The 13431-nt window shown below is 33.4% G+C and overlaps 1 protein-coding gene across 1 annotated transcript in view; it reads left to right on the forward strand.

Moving 5' to 3' along the window:
• The first annotated feature begins 6898 nt into the window (after positions 1-6898).
• LOC105359454 (LIM domain only protein 3-like) overlaps positions 6899-13431 on the forward strand; it is a 192949-nt gene continuing 186416 nt past the window's right edge. Inside the window, exon 1 of the mRNA XM_011496068.1 lies at positions 6899-7389. The gene's annotated coding sequence lies outside the window, so the exon portion shown is untranslated. The remainder of the gene's footprint in view (positions 7390-13431) is intronic.

The following is a 13431-nucleotide window of genomic DNA, read 5'->3' on the forward strand; positions in this document are numbered from 1 at the left end:
AAAGAGGGTGGCGGCATCGGAAAAAGGATGGGAAAAAGGTGTTTTTCCGAGCAGCCATCGGAACTCTCACGGGGCGCGCAGCTGCGCGGTCGCGATCATTACGCTTAATGTAAGCGCTCGTTAACGGCTTGTCGTTAAGGGGGAGCCGAGAAGGGGAAAGAAGAGCTAACGTAGTTTTTGACATTTAGCTCGCCGGGGCTCTTCACTCGTCAACGCGACTCTCCTTCTAGACCGAGTCCGGCATGACCTTTATTTTATTACAGCGGATTTAGAATTAAGCGACTCGGATTGCGTCGTTGGCTGCGACATTCTCATCATTTATAACGACGATTTCTCGATTGGAGTAGCTATGAAAGAGAAAGAGTCTCACGGGGGGCCATTGTTTATCCTTTTCTGTCCGCGTTATCTGTTTGATTGGCGATTCGGGATGCTTCTCTCGCAAAAAGAACTGCATATGACAAATAGAGGCAATCTCATCTTCGGACGGCAATCATCATTCCTGAAAGCAAAAAGCGCGTCTTCTGTAGATCCTGATCGAGGTCATTGATAAAATATATTTAAAATTTTAAACTTCATTCTCACTGATAGCTAAAGGTAGAAGACTTTCTCTCAAATTTATTAATACCGTTCAAGATACTGTAGTCTATATTGCCAAGTGATCGATTGGAAAATATCCTAAATATCCGTATTTATTTTCTTCTGGGATTTAAAAATTCAGAGGCTTTTCTTTACTTACAGAACGTTCATTGGTGTCGACTATCATTAATTTCATTTTCTTATTCTTACTATCAATTTTCATGCTTCGCTTCATAAATATTATAAATTGCACAAGTATAACATCGTATCTCATAATTTGGCTAATTTTTAGCCTCGTTATTTACAGAATCTTAAGTGATTCGATATCAACATTATAATGTTTAACGAATATTTTACTTTCGACAAATTGATTACACGTTGACACGTTAATTTTAAATTTCGGTGTTGTTATCTAATTATTAAAGATAACCATATAGATTGATTATCTTAATAAATATCTGAGTAAAGATGTGATAAATCATGGTATTTGACGGTGGCATAGTTAATTTGTTTAATGGAGATTGTTGCAATGTATTGAAAAAAGAAATGCATCTGGACTCTATCGTTCTTATACTATATTAACTAAATACTACGACTAACGGTCTTTCTACCTATCAGGTAATCATCTGACATTCGCCTTCATAATTATTCATAACTATTCATTTATTAAAATGATTATTTTCCAATAAACCAATTTATATTCATGTAGAGTTTTATTAGATCGTTAGGATCTGAAATATCAAGTCAATAATTATGTACATTTATTGTATGATAATTATGTATTTCTCTCATTCTTTTTTTTTTTTTTTTTATTTATTTACCGACTAAATTGAATAATTTACTAATGATAAATGTAATTACAAATAATTAATAATATTTACGTACTACTACTTGTCATTTGTGCGACATAATAATGCATTAAGTCTTTAAGAATTATACTTTAACGTTTTCTTTGCAACTTGTACATTATGGATTATTAAGTTGTCGTATTAAAATATGATGAAAGGAATTTAAATGATATAGACGTAATAATTAGAAAAGAAATTTTTTCTTTTAGTTTGCAATTTGCTCTCTGAATTTGTAAATATGTCTTATTTGTTTAAGCAATTATGTAATAATTAATTGCGATAGAATATTTCGTAGCACCGGATTTTCAAAGTAACTAACGTAGCCACAAATCAACAACAAAGAAGCTCCGAATAATGTATAGAAGTGAAAGTTAACAAACCACGCAATTACCTAAAATTCACACAAGCTTTGTGGCTTATTTGAGTACCTGAGACTGCAAGGCCTCCATCGCACAACTTGCTTATACATAAAAAGTAGCACAAGATTTAGATTGCCAAGCGTCGACAGCGAGCTTTTTCGCATACGTATAAGAAAACCACTCTCATCCTCGTGAGCTCAGTAGGAAAGGAAAGTTGCAATCACACAAATTGAAATACTTTTTTTAGTCTGCAAATTGTTTGTGAGAGACCGGGGGAATGTCGTGAGAGCTTGACTATGTGGCGGTATGATGGCGCAGAGGGGTGGGGAGGTGACGGCAAAGGCAAGCACGTGCAGTGCTTTCAAATAGCGGATTTCTGATTTGTTCACACGATATTGAAAAAAGTGGTTACCACTTGTAAGTAGTTTTAAAGTAACGAATTTCACATTTCAGAAATTGAATATACTTTTTCGTAAATCACGAAAATCGAAGCAATCTTTTTTGAAAATAAGCATATCATTATTAATTGAAAATATTGCAAGCCCCTTCTTCATTAATAAAGCAAACGATTGTTCGATAAAAATTTTAAATGCTTGCTTATGTCATAGTTATTAAAGATCTAATGCCTTTTATCATTAATTTAATTTAATTTATTGTTTTTTTATTTTTAAATTTATTCTTGGAAATCTTTAATCGTATGTGGCAGATAATCTGACTTTACAATCAAATTAAAAATGAATATTAATTATTCGTTATGTTTTGTAATAAATAAGTATAAGTTTTATAATTTGGTTATGATAATAATTAAACAACATAATGAAATTGTTAATATTTTAAATTTCATTCTTATGTTTTCCGTGGATTATTAGTATATATATATATATGTATATATAATAAAATATCAAATGCCAAAATAAAACATTTATTTTTATTTTTTAAATTTTCATAAAGACCTTACGTTTCCATTTATCTAATAATTTTATAATATAATTTGTCATTGGCAGGTTGGACTGTATCTTCCTTCTTTACAACATGTAATATTTACTTAGAAATTTCAGATTGTAAATTTATTTATATTCTCGCTAATGTATATTAATTTAAACAATTTTAAAATAGACATAAATATAGATGTAGAATTCGATCATCATCATCATCACTTGTATAATTTATACGATAGTATTATTTAATATCGGAAAAATACTACGTTCGATATAATATTGATAATACTTTGATAGTAATAAAATTATATTGTAGATATATCGAAGTTTGGAACGATCGTTTATCATTTTAAATATAGTTTAACGTCGATTTACGAATACTAATACAAAGTATCAATTGACTATGTTTAGGTATAATTGCCGATAAGTATTAATTCTTGAAATGAAATATTAACATTATTCATTATAAATTAAATGTATTTCTATTATTTATTGTTTTATATTTGAGTATTCATACATATTTTGGAATTTACTTTGGAATCTTTTAACAGTAATAGCTATATTAATCATATGACAACTAATAAATTTACAAAAGAAATATTGTAGAAGACATAAATATGAAAGTATTCTATCAAATGAAATAATATAGCTTAAAACATTTATTTAATCCATTGTATAAAAATTAGAATTGTTATGCTATCAATATCGAGTTTTTGAATATAATTTTATAATAATTACATTAATCGATCACCATAATAATTACAATAATTTTATTAACTAATTGAAAAGTTGAAAGTCAACATTGATTTAATGATATCATCTAAATTTTAATTAGAAAACAGTCGCATGATATTAATTTACGAATTTTCTACATAAATTGGAGCGATAACATAGATTTCATTACTAAGTCATTATTGTTTTTCATTGAATTAAAGAATATAGAAAAGGTGATACTAATTCAAGGATAACTGTATATGTGCCTTCTGTTGATCATCAAGGATAATCAACAATGTAGATTTTTGTTTAATCTGCATTATTTTGTTAATTTATGAGCAAATATTTTATTTAGTAACTAGTATTTAATACCGTTATCATATTTTAAATTTAGAATTGTTTGTACATAGTAGTATGAACGCGATAATTATCGAGTAAACTAATTCTAAGAATATATTATGTATTATGAATCTATGAAATTCTTTAAATGGTATTTTTGCTCTATTTAAATTTAATATGATAATAAATTAATTAATAATAAAGAACAGAAGTACGAAGAAGTTAAATATTACTTACTAAATAGCTTATAAGAATCTATAAAATTATCTTTCAGAACGGAATAAAAATCAGTACTTCGAAGGCCATCTTCTATATATAAATATAGAAACATAATTGAAAAGTAAAGATTAAATGAATTGTTATTAATTTTATTTAACTTTATTCTCCGTATTTAGTATGTAACATATTTACAATATATAAACTAAACAATAAGTTTATATATTTTAATATATTTAATATGTTTTTAATTACATATATTTTTATTCATCATAATTTACATACATAATCATATAAATAATCGCATTAACATGTAACTTAGTTTTATCAATAAAAGTGTTGAGTGTATCTTAGGTCTCAAGTCTTATATTTTTATAAATAGAAATATTTTCAAAGATGAAATGCTTTTCAAAATAATGAAAATGTCTTTAGTCACAATAAAGATTAATAGGAATAATGAAGCGTTTATTATTAATTCTTATGGTTTGAATAAGCTTTTATTAAAATTACGCGCACTTCACTGTAGTATAAAGAATTTTTACGTTTTATCACAATACTTTTGTTAAAATGAACTCGAGTTAATTATATAAATAATTTAATTAGCAGTAATTATGGACTTCTATTATCTTGCCGCTGAGATTTATTTAGTGAAAATATTTGAGAATTAGATAACATGAATTTAAATTTATCTAGAATAAATTAGATGAATATGATTCATTAAAGTAGAACACAACAGAAGGATAAATATTATAAATCATAATAAATACATAACATTTAATATATTTTATTGATAGATCTATCGGATAAATATTATTTCAACCATTAGAAAAATAATTAGATAAAATCATATTTTATAATTTTGATGCTTTGTCTATTAGTCATTACTATTAATTCTCCCCTAACATCTTTAACAATTATTTTTTATTCGATACATTAATAAATAATTTGAACAAGCTTTAGTCTTATTAGTTTGTTCGTTTTTTTTTTTTTTTTTTTTTTTAATATTTGGTTTATATAGATGGCAATAGTTATTTTATGTAATATTATGACAATAAACACACACAATAAAATTAACAAATAACGTAAAATTAAATATGGATAAAATTATTAATATGAAGGTCTAAATAATAAAATGATGATTTCAACTATACATATTGAGTAAAAATTAAAAATTATAAAATACAAATTATTTATTCTGCTCAAGTCATTAAGTTTAATTTTCTATTTTAAACTCGTGTATTAATATTAGCTTGTTTCTCTATTATAGAAATGGATATGTGTGATTGTTTCGATAGATTCGAATTCTAATTACACATTTCGGATGATATTTATTTTATTTGCTTATTTTATAATCAGTATAGTATTTTAATAAAATGAGTTTTCAATAGAATTTAGGACTATTTTATTGCGGTTTGATATTATAATTGAGTTATATAACGAAAAAAATGTGTATGTATAGAGATCCAGTCACTTGTATTGACGCATTCCTATGCGCGCACACATGGCCAATTAATTATCCATTATATTTACTTATTAATTTGATACATGCGTTTATTTGGTAAGCACGTACGACGATAAGTTATAAAATCGTTATACTCGATTAGTTTTTCAACTTATTTGTTTCATATGAATATCTGTTTAATTAAAGCTAGAAGAAAGATAAGAAAGTAATAATTTAATTTTAATGAAACTTTTAAATTTTATAGTATGGTATAAATATAAAGGAACGAAAATGACTATAAAAAATATCTCGCATGAGATAAATCGATTATTTGCATCGATAAAAGCAGTAAGTTTGTAAATTTGTGTAATTACTAATAATGAAAGTTTTTAGATCATGAAAAATGGAGTTCTTGCTATATGGACTTACAGTAAATAAAAGCAATTATATGGTATGTTTACGTCGATATTCACGTAATATTCGACGCCTGTCTCTATTAGTTTTATTGACGTTTCAACATTATTAATTGCAGCAATGGCTTTTAAAAATAAAATGAACTTTGGTAGATACGATAATTTTGATTAAATTCAAGGTGATCATTGAAATAAATCGATTTATCTTTGTTTGTTGAATTGAATTTACGATTTAACATACAATTAAATAAATTAAATTTTGAATACCTAATTAAAATTAATATGACCTTCCCATGATATAGGAATTGTGCATAATAATTATGTCAGCTAATAACGTGTAAGCTTTACAATTAAAAGTCTTATTGCGCTTACGTAATTAGGAGGATTCAAAGTGGCTGAATTATTTTGAGTAATGTCTCGTTACTTTCGTGCATCTGTCGAGCAGATACTCGAGTATAATAGCTGGTGTTAAGTATCGTTAGTTTCAATATGACTGGGGCTTCAATCTATCAAGAGCAGAGCCCCTCAATGCCTCAATATTCCGAAGGACTCTTTAAAAAGTCAATGTCTAGTCAGAGTTGACATGACTCGGAGAGGAGTAATAAAGGTCCCGATTGCAAATGGGAGAAATGTCGCCGATTAAAGTTGCACAGAATGCTTGCTGTCAGCCTATGGTGCTCTCATTTCGCTTAATTTTCATGTAATGTACTCGCGGAACACTTTCCTTGGTTTTCGGCAAAGTTGCATTTACAATCCAGCCGGACGCGATCCTCTCGTGTCTCTTCCTCCGGTTGAATAAGAGGATGAGGATGAGGATGAGGATGAGGATTGAGGATGAGGATGAGGATTAAGAGGAGAAGGAGAAGGAGAAGGATGAGAAAGCCGATGAGGTTGAGGAGGAGGAGGAGGTGGGGGAGGAGGTGGATGAGGAGGTGGAGGAGGAGAAGGTGGTGGCGGAGGCTGGGAGGCGTCGGGGGCGCGCGCAGGCGCTCGAGATCGTCGGCGGCGGTACCGGCGGCAGCGTTCGCTCGCGCGGCTCGCACACCGAGTCGGACCTTCGTCGCGTCCGGAGTCGCTGTTCTTCCTCTCTTTTCCTCCCCCTCTTCTCGCGCTCTCCTCACCGTCTGTCAAACCGTTTATCCGTCTGTCTGCCCGCCTGGCCGTCTGCCTGTCTGCCTGTCTGCCTACCTCTCTAACTGTTTGTCCGTCTGTACGTCTGTCTCTCTTTATCCATCTCTCCATACAATACAAATACGGGCGCGCGAGCGCGCGCCCGCACGGACACTCTATCTATCCATCTCAGTCGCAATATCCTTGGGTGCGCGTGCTGCTCGTTTCCAGTGCGTGCGCGAGTGCTAGGATTCGAACTTCTCGAGAGCCGACATGTGGATGTGATTCGAGCGGAGCGGGAGAAAAGGAAATAAAGGAAATAAAAAGGAAAAGTGATTATTGTAGTGAGCCTGGTGGAGCGCGTCGTCATACATGTTCGCCCGCTGTGGGAATACGAGGCCAGAGGGATAGTCGAGAAACTCATCTTCCACGTCGGTGAGTGATTTCATTCCAGTCGTTGCCCCTAATCGAATCATCGCCCCACCGCCTCCTTAACTTTTCCCTTTTTCGCTCTCACCACGTCGGCTCGCGCCTTTACCTGCGTTCGCGACTATTCGCTTTTGTGTACCTTTTGGCTTTTTATCCCGATGTTTAATTAACTCTTAATTGGCAATTTTGCTAGCGAGGGCCTGCCGCCGTGGAAAGAAACCTCGAATAATTAATTCAGCGGCTCGTTCCGTATTGATGAGATGAGAATTTAATATTTAATGGCTCGTGTCGACATTGACTTTAGCTGTACCGCTTCCCCTCACCGCTTCCCCCTCCCTGCGCTTTACACCTTCCCCTTCCCCCTTAACCACCGACACATCTCACGCCACAACCCCCTCCTTATACACCATCGATGCCATCTCCCCCTTCGGTACTATCGCCGTTTGCCCACCCTCACCTTCCCGCCCACCCAAGGTCCTCCGACCCGCGGAAACCCCACCGCACCCCACCGGACCACCATACCCGCGTTCTTTCACCGATTCTCTTTCTCCTCCTGTAACTCGTGTAATTGCAAATAGGTTAGGTTAATTATGTACGATATTGGATCGATTGGAATTCCACCCCATTGACTCTATACGGCTTCTGTGCAGTCTACAACCCGGAATTGAATCAGGCATCGATCTGATTATATATTTATTGGCTTAAAATGAAGCTTTTATAGTGAAAATAAAGAGACGTATTTGTTTTGCATGGCACGGCATATTACGTATTATTTGGATTTATTCTTATAGCTTTCGAATTTTCTTTTATAAATATTTCATTTCGCCTTTGTACTTATTCAATTGTTTTCCTTGCCAATCAGCTGTCTTCGGAAGTTCTTCTCTTCAATTGCGATATTAAATCAGCTTATTTTCGAATATTTGTATTATTTACTTTTATAATCTACATAATTCTGAAATGTAGAATAAATAATTAGGCGAAACCATCAACCCTATTATCTCACATTATTCAGGGTCATAAATTTCAATTTTATGATAATGTTTTTCTACTTTAATTAACTTGGAAACTGAGATGAACGTATCAATGCGCAATTACGCAATACTCATACCAGAATAAAAATTTTTATAAAATCCCTCCACAAAAGTAACAAAACAAATATTTAAGTAATTATTTTTACTCATTAATTATTTCATTATTAATTCGTAATTAACAGAATCGATATATATTATACATTAAATTATTATTCATATAATTAATTAATACTCTATTAATATTTTAATATTTTACAATACAATGTATAAAACAATTTTCATTAATTTTACATTATATATATTGGAAAATTAAAAGCAGAATATACAGTAGGAGCTTAAAAAGAATTACTTCTTATTATTAATAGATGCATTATTAATAATGCAGTAATGTAAAAGTATATAAAACAAATTTATTATACTCGGCTTTTTAAGTAATTATTTATATTCTATAGTCATTTGATTTCTTGAATTATCGTGATTATTATTTTTATTGATGGTATATAAATTTGAAAATTGGATTTTTTCATTTATATTGCAATTTCTTTAATAGAGATGATAATTATAATTAAATTCCTCCCCCCCCTCTCTCTCTCTCTCTATATATATATATATATATATACTGTAATAAATAAATAAATAAATAAATAAATAAATAATCTACTGAACCACAAGTTTGCTTATTTTAATTCTATGTTTTTCAATCTATCATAAAATGATTAATTTTCCACTTTTCGAATAAACGTGAATTACTGATGATATTTAGAAATTATACAATTATGTGCATATAAAAATGAAATTATCTTTAATAGAATGTTACTTGCAACGTTATGTTGTATACAGTTCTTTTTGTAAGTATTTAGAGTTAATAATATTCATAAAGTATTTGAATTATATAATTACGAGATAATAAAATTTTTAAGGATTTTAAGAGAAATTAAGTTAATTCGGGTCATATTTACTCCATTTTCTGCACAATTTATTTAGAACTATAATTAATGTGTAAATAAATATATTTGACTTTTCTGCAATTCATTTAAGCTATATAAATGTGTCGTTGAAATCTTGGTAACTACTAAGTTTACCTGCTAAGTTTAATTGGAGACCTTTTGTATGGAGCCATATATTTGTGTTATAACTATGTTGAAAGTTATTAATTAGAACATATTGATGCAGAGATAAATAAAAGAATGAAAGGAACATTGTAGCCTTGCGTACACATTTAAATTGCTTGACCGAGACCAAGTTAATGCAACAAAGAGTTCGTTACTTAGATAAAAAGTATATTATAAGTCTCTTATGAGATATTTATTTAGCATACGATAAGATTATTAAGTTGAGCTCAACCCGCAATTATTCATGCTATCGGTAAGTTTATGTAAACGCTAACTGACCTTCTAAAAAGTATAATTGCTAGTAAATGCTATTTCAATATTATAGCTAACGTAATTGTTCGTTTCGTGCATCAAAGAAATATTTCATACAGTGGATGACTGCAGTGAAGAAAAGTGAGGTTTGGCCCAAAGACCACCGGGTGAGTGTCTACTGTAGCAGCGGCACGTAAAGTCGCGTTGTTTCTTCACTTTGTTTCGAGACTCGATTTAACGTCTGACATCCGACGTCTCCGTCCAGGATATCCTTCTGAAATCACGGTCCTTGTCACGTTAATTCAGACAACTCTACCTTTTTTTCCCAGTTACGACAACGAGCCATGTTGCAATGTCACGTTGACGCTTCTTATTTTCTTTTCTACAACATTTCGACGCTTGAACGGGAGTGTGGGAATTTGTTTGGCTTATTCGATGAAGGGTCGGGGGGGGGGGGAGAAAGAACATGCAGTGGGAGATGAGCGAAGAGAAATAAATCTAATTAGGTTAAGTTAATTAAACATATGTTGAAGTTTTCCGAATTTAATACTCTTATCACTTAGTGTTTCTAATTATAACATTCTCGCCGGGGCATTAATTTGCAAGCGCTCATTCTCTTTTGCGTATGTTCGCAATTCATAATGAAAGTCAATGCTAATTAATAACGTATATTATGAAGCGTTTTCCATTTACGTCAGCAACATAAAAAGTATTGAAGGAATTATACCGCAATTAATACTATTATTAATTACAAGTTAACGTATATGGAGTAACGACATAAACCTTAGGATTTTAATGAAAAATAAATTGGAATTTTACATATTGAAATGCATTATTTTATGGGCGTTTGAAATTATAGCTGCGTCTCGTAATAATATTGAAAATTTTATTCGTACCGAATAAAAAATTTGCAATCCTATTTGTCAAGGAATTTTTAACGACTTGAAAGTTAAATTTTATTTTAAATTTTAGAATTTTTTATATAATGGCCAAATTGTCTCACAATAATAATTCCGCTCATTTTTAAATTAAAATTCCGTCGAATTGTTGATAGAAATGACAGTTTTGATTAAAAAAGTCATTTAAGAACAACAGTAACAACGACAACAAAAACTACTACTACTACGACGACAACAACAACAACAACAACAACAACAACAACAAAAATTACTATTACAAATTACTAATACTACTACTACTACTACCATCGCTACTACGATGACGACGATCATGATGATAAAAAATTAATTGCACGGCATACATTTTTAGATTTTTATAACGAGCGTGCTATTTTAATAGGTTTCACGTAAATTAAAACATTTCAATCAACATGTTGGTACACCGATAGCAACAACAATTCATAATGAGTCAATTTAAAAACATTTTTCCAACGCGTTATTACAAGCACGCATCCGACGCAAGGAGGAAGGAAAAAATCCGTTTTCTACCCATTTTGTTTTTTACTCGAGTAATTACCATACATAGATTCTTGTAAATGCAGTATCGCGCAGCCGAGCGAGAGCGTTAGAGGAGCAAAAATGATTCAATTACGAAGATAACGAGAAAACAATCTGAAAAAGGAAGATAATACGCCGCGATCAATCTATCAGCGAGCTGTTTATACGAATGTTCGTCCAGAAAAGGAGCGAGACAAAGAGCGACGAGCGGCGGGGCAGGGACGGCTGGAGAAAAGTAAACCAATAAATTGCATCGGCAACTTCCGTGAGGGCACTTACCTCGTCGCGGCCCACACGAGTTCCCCCGGCGACGACAGGGAGAAAGACCGGCAGCCTCGCCTCCATCGCGTGCTTCTACCCGCGCACTCGTTATGCGCGCGCGTGTGCGCTTCGTATCTCCCTCCGGTCCCCCACTCGCCCCCACCCCAGGCCCTTGCCGCCCGCCGATCTGTTTCACGGCGCTCCGACTCGGATGCGCACGTGCACTCGCCTGCGTGTGAAGAAGCGAATACATCGATGTGCGCGGGATGGGAGGACGCTGCCTCCCTCCGATACCGGCCCGAGGGCCGAGAGGTCAGGGCGGGAGGAGCGAGAACTCGGTAATAATTGGGAGCACCTTAATTGCCATGGCGCGCGCGAGCGATGACCGTTGTAATTGCCTTGCTTAAGGTGCCGGCGGCTCGCGAGCGCAACCCGAGGCGCGACGAGGACGGAATGCGTTAGTGGATTTAAGAGGGAGCCGAGCCGCGGGGGCCGCGAGGACCGGGGAATGTGCAAATAAGGTATAGGAGATGGCGAATATTGCGGACAAGACGGGGAAGGAGATGGGAAAACTATAAACGAGGCGCTGATGATAAGAAAGTCGAGTGTTGCCGAGGCAGGTGAATATGGGAAGAGAGGTAGCCGAGGAAGAGAAAAGGAAAGAGTTGGCCAAAGGGTGCATGCACGAAAGCACGCACGCACGGATACAAACTCGAGGAAGAACACGTGTTAACAGAAGTGAAGGGAGTACACATTGCGAATGAATAGGTGCAAGGATCTGCAGCGGGATAGTGGAGGCAACAAGGATCATTATAAGAAAGAGGAATAATGAAATAGAGGAAGAGGATAGAGGACTCGTTGGTAGGGAGGATAAACACGCATGTATCGCAAGATAGAAGATAATAGAACAGACATTCAAGGAATATTTCCTCTTGATCTGATGTTCCAAGGTCATCGTTTGTACGCAACTAATATTTTTAAATTTATCATTAAGAGTATTAAACGTAACCTTTCTGTCTGTCCGACATCTTTCTGTCTGTCTGTCTGTCTGTCTGTCTGTCTGTCTCTCTCTCTCTCTCTCTCTCTCTCTCTCTCTCTCTTCCATCTTATACTGACTCTCCGCCTTCTTTTCATCTTCTTTTTAACCCGTTCGACGTTGCTCTCTACAAGGTATTTCCACGTCGCTTACATTCCACTCCTTAATCACTCATTTCACCACTTTCTATCCGACTCTTATATACATTAATTCATTACAATTATTTCGTTAGTACTTACAACTCACCTCTGCACTCCATTAATTGATAAATGTGTGTACGTTTATTTCATCAGCATTATACTCTCTCTCTCTCTCTCTCTCTCTCTCTCTCTCTGCCTCCTCTATTCTTAGCTTTTTATTCGTATCGCTATTACTTTCCGTTTGTATTGATATATATATACCAATCCTCATTTTTCTTAATTGCTTCACCTTTTAACGCAGGCTTTCCCATTGTCGTATTCGCTTTCTCTCTCTTTCAACCCTCGTTATTTCCCTTGGTCTGTCTCGTTATTCCTGTCAGTTACTACTTTCGTTTCTTCTGTAGATGTGGGTACATTTTAAGAAAAACTTTTAATGATACTATTGTAACACGTGCGCGTGCGCTTGCGTGTATGCGTAAGGCAAACTTTTGCATCGTATTCATCGTACTTTAAATTGCCAATTATTGATCTAATTAATTTCCTTACTACTGTCTTACATGGTCATGAGCCCATTTACTTGCCATCCTGCAATTATCCATTTTATTCGTTTTTGTTACTATAATTTGACATTTTCTTCTCTCATTTTCTCTACATTAAACCTTTATGCATCTTTTTTTAATGATACTTCCAATTTCAATCTTACATCTTCTATAGTTGATACAATACCGTGATCATTTATTTTAATGAAAATAATGATCA

The sequence above is a fragment of the Ceratosolen solmsi genome, unplaced genomic scaffold, assembly GCF_000503995.2.
Source record: "Ceratosolen solmsi marchali unplaced genomic scaffold, CerSol_1.0 scaffold11, whole genome shotgun sequence".
NCBI lineage: Eukaryota > Metazoa > Arthropoda > Insecta > Hymenoptera > Agaonidae > Ceratosolen > Ceratosolen solmsi.